The sequence below is a fragment of the Pygoscelis adeliae genome, unplaced genomic scaffold (genome assembly GCF_000699105.1).
Source record: "Pygoscelis adeliae isolate BGI_AS28 unplaced genomic scaffold, ASM69910v1 Scaffold86, whole genome shotgun sequence".
Classification (NCBI taxonomy): domain Eukaryota; kingdom Metazoa; phylum Chordata; class Aves; order Sphenisciformes; family Spheniscidae; genus Pygoscelis; species Pygoscelis adeliae.
This window is the reverse complement of record NW_008824930.1, coordinates 1,566,432-1,576,994: the sequence shown is the minus strand read 5'-3', so window position 1 is coordinate 1,576,994 and position 10,563 is coordinate 1,566,432.

Sequence of the window (10,563 nt, the reverse complement as noted above, 5' to 3'; positions counted from 1 at the left end):
AGACCCGCAAGGCTGAAGTTTTGTGTGGTGGTATCATTAAGAAGATGTTCATTACTGTTAGTGGAACCAAGAGTTCTGTTCAATTCTTAACCCGAAGTTTTGATACAGTTCAAGAAGTATAAGGTAGAAAAGAGCAAGAAGCAGTGAAAAAAGGAAGTAATTGCCTTTATAGAAAATCATGGCAAGCAAATTTTAAAATCAGTAGAGGTTGTGCTAACCTTTTACAGTGAATAACAAATGCCTGTTAAAGAGACATGAAAATTAGACATTCAAAACCACAGACAAGCAGAAGCAGACCATCCAAGAACTCCACAGAGCAAATACTGGAAGTAAGATTCTGAATCATCGCTGGTGATCTATTGATATTCCTGTAATGGAGTGAAAATATTGATGGACAGAACCCCCAAGACTCAGTTCAAATAACACTTTCCTGAATTTAGTCGCTGTTTAACATAGATTGAGTAATCTTTTGTCTGTCAGGCTTGGTCATGTCATATACACAAATGAAATAAAGTTATCAAATTACTTTCTAAAGAGCTGCAAAACCTTCTGTAAAAGTGGCCACTAGTAATTAATATCAGAGAGACCAAGCATTTACCTACCTTAGAAATATAACATTTACCCTCTTACTGACATGATACTAGGATGCTTGAACAGAAATTAACTGCTTGCAGCAAGCATTAAGTGCAAACAGTTCATTTAGATATCACACATCCTCACAGTCACCTGCTAAGGCAAGCACAAGCCATTAAGTTTTTGCTGCCTTTTACAGCTGATGATTTTTTTTTCCACTGTGATGGAATTGAGAGATTACATCAAGTTAAACTACACTTGATGAAAAAGAAATGTATAGAGATGAACAAGAGAAGATTCAAATGTTAAAATGTTGCTACAGTTGTGTGTTGTCATTTTTAGAAATCAATCTTACTGTTCTATGGCAATTCCCTGAAATATGGCATAAAACTGAATAGTTCTATGCACTAGCTTTACTGGTAGTATGTGAACAACACCCTTGGACTGTTTTAAATTATAGATGAGCATCATTTCCTGACCTGCTGAAATCAGATCTAGTAGTTCGTTAAGTCAATAATCTTTGAAGGTGATAACAAGGAATCGTGATCTCCAGATGTTTTTTAGAAAGAATTTTAACATGACTGTATGCTATGCCTGTTCTGCTGTTCATGTGCATTTAGCTAAGCTTGGGTTAAAAAGACAGATTTGGAGCTTGCTATACCTTTAGGTGTTCCCAAAGAAAACCAAACTGAAACAAAATAGGGCTACTAGATTGTGATGATCTCAATGTTGCCACGGCTATACTTTCACTCCTACAAAAGTTCTTTAGCTGAAAACTTGTTTAAGAGGGAGAGCAGACATAAACAGTCCAAGAGGAAGGGTGTGAAAAGATGATTTAAAGTATCCTCCTCATGTGCCATTTTGTAGCCCAGGGCAGTAGCAGATCCATTATCGGCCCCTGACCAGCTGCCAGTTTGACTTTGAGCCATTAACCACCCCCCCCTGAGCTTGACAGTTCAGTCAGATACCCACCCATCTTGTGGTCCATCTGTCCAGTTCAGATCTTACCAGGTTGTCATGGGGATGTCATGGGAGACTGTGTCAAAAGGCTTGCTAAAATCAAGGCAAACGCCATCCACTGCTCTCAGCAAATTGTTTCCTCATAGAAAGCAACCAGATTGGTCAAGTGGGACTTACCCTTGATAAATTGATGTTGGCTTTTTCCACTGACTTTCTTGTCCTTCACGTGCTTCCACAAGTACCTGTTCTTTCTTTTATAGTTCAGGGGGTAATTACTCTTCCAGATGTTGAGCTCTTGAGGCTTCTTTGTATTATTCTGGTATTTTTTAGCACATATGAAAGGGATTAATAAGATTATTAATTTTGCCATGGAAAGTATCTGGAGTTGCTGAATTCTCTAACTTCATAACAAAATCCCTTTAGAGTTAAAAATTAATAGAATATATTAACCATTCTAACTGTAATAAAATATATTAACTAGCTGTTTTATTAGGATTGTATTTAGTAAATTGACAATTTACATTTTTATGGCTAAATTTGAAGAGAAATTTTGGCCATTTTTGCTTTTGAAAACTATGGAAAATATAAGAAGAATTCTTATAAAAAGAATCCCTTTACTATAACATACTTCCAGATACTTACTGCCAGTCAGGTTTCAAATAAATAGAGAAAACCATTTGCAAGAAATATGCCTTCTATTCTGAAAGAATTTATCAATATTTCATATTTTACTTTTTTCTTTATTAACCTCTTGAAATGAGGCTTCTTTTAGTTTGAGTATGGGATGTATTTAGATGATCCTTTAAAGTCTTTCTACTTGCTTACGAACAGGGAAAGCTAAATGTCACTGCTTTGTCAAATATAGGTGAGTGATGTTGCATTACGGTCAGTGGCTATTTTGAGCCAGTGGGAGCAATAGACTGGCAAGATATATATTTACAAGACATTGAAACAGGAAAACAAAATAAGGAATGAAATTGCTATTAAAATTATAGAAGCATCATTCCCCTCCACTGCAAGTCAAAATGCTTACATGAACAATTTATTTCAACTCAGTGTGCCTGGGGGCCCTTTACTATCCTCTTTTATAGCTCTGGAAACTATCACAAACCTTTACAGAACCAGGTTTTGAAATCTGTGCATATAAGTTTAGAATCTTAAACATGTGGCTTGACAGAAGAGAGCTTGTAAAGTTCCCAGTGATTTTTTGTTGTTGTTGTTGTGCCAGTAAAACACTGATTTGGGACACTTTTTCTGTGCATAATTTTACATAACCAAGATGTGGTAAGGGGGAAGGAACCTTGAGCTGAATATGTCTTTTCTTTGTGTACTATATCATAAACTCTTGAACTGCAATTGTCAGCCTCTATCTAAAAGTGCAGTTAAATTTCATCCATCTCAATAGTGGGCAGCAAGTGCTTTGGCAAAGGCTGCAGAACATACACCTTGGTACACCCTGCCTAGGTGCATCTGTCGGTGCTGACCACCTTTTTTCTATATGGTATTAACATATATAATGTATTAAACATTTTGCAACTTTTTCATGTTTAAAAATCTAGTAGCTTCTGTTCTGCTTCCGAATAATAAATTAAAAAAGCTGAAGGTTGTCTCAATTGTGTAAATTTCTAGTGTTTTGCTGGAATAGTACTTCACTGGAGGTCAGAATTTTAGTCTTTGATGTCCTAAATTTCATAATCACAGAATCATATAATCATTTAGGTTGGAAAAGACCTTTAAGATCGTTGAGTCCAACCGTTAACCTAGCACTGCCAAGTCCACCACTAAACCATAGAATCATAGAATCATTAAGGTTGGAAGAGACCTCCAAGATCATCGAGTCCAACCGTCAACCCAATACCAACATGCCCACTAAACCATGTCCCTAAGCGCCTCATCTACCCGTCTTTTAAATACTTCCAGGGATGGTGACTCAACCACTTCCCTGGGCAGCCTGTTCCAATGTTTAACTACTCTTTCAGTAAAGAAATTTTTCCTCACGTCCAATCTAAACCTCCCCTGGCGCAACTTGAGGCCATTTCCTCTCGTCCTATCGCTAGTTACTTGGGAGAAGAGACCGACACCCACCTCGCTACAGCCTCCTTTCAGGTAGTTGTAGAGAGCGATGAGGTCTCCCCTCAGCCTCCTTTTCTCCAGGCTAAACAACCCCAGTTCCTTCAGCCGCTCCTCAGAAGACTTGTTCTCTAGACCCTTCACCAGCTTCATTGCTCTTCTGATGAGAAGCACTATAATTTAACGTTCACCATTTAATTAAAATTCTGAAAGAATTTCTCTCAGTATCATTCCTTTTAGTTAGAAAGCCTCTAAATACTGCTTTGTGAAAAGGTATGGTTTTGTTAATAGGCCAAATCTGTTGAAACAAAATTGAATTCGTCTTTCATGTTATGAGACAAAATTAACATTAACTGATGAAGTAACTAGGGCACTATTAAGTTCAGTGAATTTGCCCCAATTAACACTTTCTTAACTGACACCAAATTAACACAAAAGACCACAATAATGTTATTTTCTAAAGATCCCAATGTAGAAGAGTCAAAGTTGGTCAGGAAATGTTTGAGTTTAGAGGTACCTGGGTTTAGAGGCAGGAAGTTCCTAATGATTGATAATAAAATTCTAGCTGCATTTTTGTTTGAGACTGATGATTAGCTGCAATGTCCTTTTCAAAGGCCATCTTGAATATTTGCATCCTGGTGCTCAGCTGTGATTTAATGTAAAGCTGTGCTTTGTTGTGAACGATGGAAACAGCAGGCATGATTCTGTCAGGAGATGACAAGGCTTTTCATTGTGAGTTTTTCAGTTTAAATGTTAATTCCTGTAGGTATTCCTGTCTGTGTAACAAGTCCCATGCTGATTCCCATTAATCCATAGCTTGCAGAAGCATAACAAAGTTAAAAGAATGTTTCAAGATCCTTTAATGTATAAGGTACTCTGTCTAATAGCATCCTGAGTACTGCCTGAGTGAAAAATCTATCAATATTTTAGCACACTCGAGGCACTTCAGTTTTAAGGCTGTGTATTTGAAAGATGTATGATTTCATAGCATGTTTTTGTCATGAGCATAAGCACATCCCTGCCTAAATAAAACTAACATAGAAAAAGGAATTTATTTTCAGTGAGTGCCTATTATCTCTGATGTGGCATGAAACAACTTTGTTCTGGGAAATGAAGCAACGTACATGGAAGAGCTAAAGGACGAAGAGATTACCTGTTGGACTGAGCTCAGGGCGACAAACAAGGAAACTGCCAGCTAAACAGAAGTCCATGAGTATACATATGCAACAGTGCTGTGCTGAACCACATCCCCAGTTCTTTTACCCACATACTCGGACAAGACAAGTGAGCAGGAAGGCAGGAACTGGCAGAGCAATTTTTAATTTCTTGTGCCTCTGAACACTGTATCAGAGAGAATTCCCCCTTTATTCTTAAAGTGAGATTAAAAAAAGAAGCATTAGGCTGTCTTCTTTGGATTGAGCAGTTAAAAAACAGAACGGAAAAGGAACACACCCTGTGGGTGACTACAGAGTCCTAGTTGAAAGTTTGTCTCCACATTAATGACATTTTTGCTCCACCTACTGGTAGGAAGGTTTGGAGCCTTCTGAATTGCCATCAGGCACTTGCACCTCCTTCTGCAACTAGTCCTCTTGTTCCAATTAGAATATTAAATTTCACCTTGCAGAAACAGAGAAAAAAAATGTCGATACCTGTTTCTAAAATTTGGAAGTGAGAGAGAAATTCTAATTTTAAGGGAGAAAGAAACATCATGGCTCAAAATGTAAAAACAGAAGTGTTCCCTGTGGTGAGGTAGACTGATGCTCATAATTTTGGGGGGTAAAACAAAAAACACAAACAAAATTAAAAAACCCTCAAAAATACTCTACGACTTTATACTTCAATCTTTTAGCTGTTAATTGGTTTATTGTCTAAAATCTGTCTTGCACAAAACTGTTTGTCCTTATATCAACTTCCTTTCTATCCTTCTTTCAGCTCCCTCCCTATTGGCATGAGGGAGCTGACAGTCATTCTGAAATGCTGGTTTGATATCAGTGAGCACGTCTCAGTTCTGATGGCTTGTTTTGCCACATTTCTTGATTACTGGGTGATGTCAAGAAAAACAAGACTTCTGAATTTATTTGCACAGCTGTTGTGATTAGTTATGTTTGGTTTTAAGCCAGGAGGTTCTCAAAGGTGTACTCTGCTGTTTCTGAAATTGTCAGTTCACTGCCTCTATCTTATTAGAATGATATCCAAACACTGATTTGTTCAATGTATTGTTTCATTCTTGCTCACTGGACTGAAGTCAATGACTAAGCTTCTTTCAGAATTACTGATTCAACAGCTGTAGCTTTCTCTTCTCATTGTAAGCTGAGGTCTTCATGAGGACACTGCAGTAATATCATGATAAATCTTTTACAAGGTTTATGTGGTGAAGTTCATATCACTATATAAATCAGACTGCAGTTTTTCAAATAGGAAACAAATCACAAGTCTGCTAGTAGCTGAGATTTCATTGACATTCTGTAGATACTTCTAGTTGCACTAGGTACAATGCTTTCTCTGTTTGGACCAGTGTATTTGAATTCATATTAAACCAGGCCCTGTTAATCACCCACAAAATCACAGAACAGGTAAGGTTGGTAGGGACATTCAGAGATTATCTAGACCAATACTCTTACTGAAGTAGGGTCAACTAGAGCAGGTTGCTCAGGGCTGTGTCCAGTTGGGTTTTGAATATCACCAACGATGGAAACTCCACAGCCTTTCTGGGCAACCCTTTCCAGTGTTTTGTCAACCTCACCATAAAGAAGCTTTTTACACAAATTTGAGCCCACAACAAGTTATGTTGATACTTCACCATACGCATATCATAGCGAGGTATAAAGTGAAGTGCTTGTGTATCCTCTGCAGGACTGGATTATTACAACTAAAACCATAAAAAGAATTAGGCTGTCTAGCACAGGACTAGAGATAGAAGTCATGTCCCTGAGTCTGCAAATGGAATCAAAAAACACCATTATGCTTTTGTCCCACTCTTATTCAACGAAGAAACTCTCCCCCGACTCCCACCTCTCCCCATAGCTGCCTGCCTCTTTGGGTCTGTAGGCTCCCTTAGCTGTGTTTCTGAGTCTGTCCACAAGTTTAACAGAAGAATTTCTGAACTATTCAGAGGCTAAAGAAAGAATCAACCAACTATTGTCCTCTAGATACAATGCAGAAGAAAAAGATAAGTGCTTTTCAACATTTTTAACAGGAATAGATACCAGCTCTTACAGTCATCAAGGCTCTGGAAATGCCTTCCTGCAGTCTGAAAGTGTGTAAATTCCAGAAAACACATGGATTGCAGATGTTGCTGGAAAAGTTCCTATGAGCTACTTTTACGTATTGACAGACTACAAACTGACTAGTTCTGTTTGGTTTTGACTTCCTTTCTAGAGTGTCCTTTAAGGTACGAATTGCATATATCTAAAAAATAGGTGCTGTGTTCTTTCAGTAAAGATTATGTGCTAGAACGAAAAATTACATAAATGCCAACTCTGAGGCAACTGGAGAATTTGTAAGGGTATTCATCAGAGAATTTGCAGCTTTATATATTAACTGATTGTTCTTCTAAATAACTATGTTACATCTGAGTTTACTCTGACTTGGTGCTGCAGTATCAGACACTGTGTGGCAAGGCTAGGCAGGAAATACGCACGTTACACACACACATACACACATGTACACACATATACACACAACACACAAAAAACCACACTGCATTTTAAAGTTGTAATCTACTAATCCCAGTTATATAATAGAAAGTAATTACTGGGTTGCAGAAGCCAAATATGGTGAATGGCAAAACAAAAAGTGGTGGTTTCTTTATCAAAAAAGGGAGAGGGACCTGCTGATGCTTAAGTAGTGGCATTGATCAGGTGCAACTGAATGACATAATGCTGCAGAAATTTTTCTCTCTCTGTTCTTCCTTTGGTCTGCTTCTTGTAGGGGTTGTGATGGTCTTCTGTATCTTCTCAGTGGTGGCTCTAATTCCTCTAAGCTGATGGGGATCTCAAAGGGTAAGCACAGGTTACTTCCAGTTCTGTTGTACACTTTCTGTTCTGGTGGTGGGCTTAGTGCCAGCTTGTCTGCCATCCATACTTAGCACAAGAAAGAAAAAAAAAAGGTTTTAACAAGCATTAAAAAGTTTCTCTGGGGATGGACACCATTGTCCCTAAGGTAGAGTTAACTCTGTTTCTGATTATGTCCTTTGTGTTTTCACTGTATAAGGATGTTTATGCATGTTGGATACATGGGGTTTGTTCTTTTCCTGTTGCCCTAAAACTGGTCATCCCAGCTTTCAAGGTTGCATTCCTTTAATAAAAAGAAAACCTGATTTTTCTGTGGTTGATGTTTATACCCTTGGGAATCTCTGTTATCACATGTATTCTCAAGCCCTCTCTGTCATCTTGTGCTTGTACTCTTGGAGGCCACTGCTTCATAACAACAGTGACTATCCTGTCGTCTACTAGTTAGAGAAGCAAGGGCTTGTAAGAATCAGGCTGTTGCCTTATTTTTTTTTTCTGAAAGGACATCTGTTATGATGTAAGTTTTTTATCCACACACATCAAAATACACTTGTAAAACTATCAGCCTTTTCAGAATATCAGAATCTTAACTTCGCAATTAAGACAATTTGATCTGACAAGAACATCAGTAGTGTTAGTAGAGTTCAGGAGTTTCTATGAAACTGATTAAAATTACAGTAATAGATTTCTATTCTTTTTACTATTATGATAACAATGGAATGAATTTGAACATGAATCTTAACACTGTTATATCTGTTCCATTAAGGTGATGAAACTTCCTTAGTAGAGAGATCCACTATTTTATGAAAAAATACCTCAGTGAAAAGACTTGGGCAGTCTTAAGGCTACACTTTTTTTCTTTTGAGCAGAAGAATGGAACGTTTGGACAACTAAAAATATTATGTATATGAAAGTGAAGCATAAGCATATAAAAATAATTAAAGGCTTAATTAACTTTGACTAATTGGGGATATTTGAAGTCAGGCGAAAAATTTCAGGAAAATAGATCTTTTTTACCAAGATATTTAACAAGATAACATCAAAAATACCAAGACTGAATATCTTGGGTTGGCATTAAATAGGGGAGCAGTATTGATGTTGTAATGCATATAGTTAACATTTCAGTTTTCTGAAGACTGATCAGGGTGAAAAGACATTTTAAAAATCTATGAACAGCAGTAGTTAAGGAAACTGAAAAAATAGAGCTCTGGAATGTAAATGAAGAGAGAAAAGAGCAAAGCAGTGATCCAGACAGAACCTTAAAGAAGTTGTTTAAAACTGGTAATGCAGGAGTAGAACAGAATGTATATATAAGCTTGCAGAATTTTTAAACTCTTGTACTATGGATAGAAGTATGGATAGAGCACGCATTAGATTTAGAGTGTGTGTGTGTAGGAGTGTGGATCCAGAAACGGAATGAAGGAAACGAGTACTCCTACAGGGTATTCGATGTTCAGATTTGTATTCTCAATATGAAGTTCTTAAACCCTAATGCCCTTATTGTATCATGGAATTATATTCCATGTTGCAATGGAATGCTATCCAGGATAAGAAAGTGTGCTTTTTGAAACCTGTACTTACTGAAATGAATCATTATAAGAATTATATCATAAATTTATAATCTTATAAGAATTGCAAAATTTCATGGTTAAGAATATTTTAAGTGCATAAATTTCCTTCTATCAGTTCCCAAGATCTGTAATAATTTTGAAAAATTATTGAAAAAATACTCTGCTCATGACCGCTGCCCCTTATTCTCAGAGAATAAGGCTATTCTGTCTGCATTTTATTCCTCCCTGAAAAAAAATGCCTTACTATTGTTTTCTTCATTTTAACAGAAACTAGAAATACAACTTTAGCATAGATTTTTGTTCTTCTCTTTCAAGTTATAAGCAGCTAATTTTCCCTGTTTCCCTGTTTTCTTGTTGGACTGAGGTATTTTTCTAAAGGTGTACCGAAGCAAACAATCTGTGTTTAATAGATTGTGTCAGAGTAGTCTTAACCACCTTACCCTGATGTAAAATTCTACAGAAGTTAAAGAAACTGTACTGGTAGAAAGAAGTAATGCATCTTATTCACACTGTGTACCCTTGGCCAAGAATTTTATCTCTTCAGGTAACTCTCGGGGAGGAGGAAGTCAGGTTCAAACCTTATGAAGTGGCATGTGTTAATCTTCTCCAGTTAAAAACTATATTACATTTTGATTGGCATGTACCTCAGAGCTTACAACTTTTTTCTGCAGATGCTCTATTAAAAACCAATTAACTTTCAGTGTAATCAGGAGTTTAACTTATCAGTTATGCAGTGAAAAATGTTGGGGGTGATAGCAATGACAAACAGGCTTACCGATTAATCAGCTGTCTAATTAAGTTGAGTGTCTTTCATGTTTAATAAAAATTATGCATAATATCAACTGTTTAAGGCCTGGTGATAAATATACCTGTAGAAAAGCCTTTGGGAAGGTTTGGCTTGAAATATGTTCAAAAGGCAGCTGAAAGAGGCAAGGATGCTATGACACAAAACATTTTGGTCTCTTCTTTCTTATGTAACCTTCCTCAGAGGTTAATAGAAAAATCTAGGAAGAGAAAATTATTTAAGCAGGGTTCATTAATAAACAACCTTTTCAATGATGTCAGAAGAACTGGTGTTCCAGGAGAGACCTGCACCTGTAATCGGGGAATATTTAATTTCCTGATAATTCCAGAGCAGATTAATATTTTTCTCTAGTCATTTAAAAACATGATAGCTTTTGCCTCGTTTCTTCCCAGGCGGGCAACTATTGGGCATCATTGGCGGGGTTTGGATATCAGGGGCTGCAGGATGCCCTGTGTGGGAGGAGGTCAGGAACTACCCTGTGCCAGTCAAGCCAGGTCTAGCTGACTTGACAACAGATAGAAACCGCCCACTGTGCACCAGAACTTCAGTCTGAGGAGCACATGGCACCACTGCT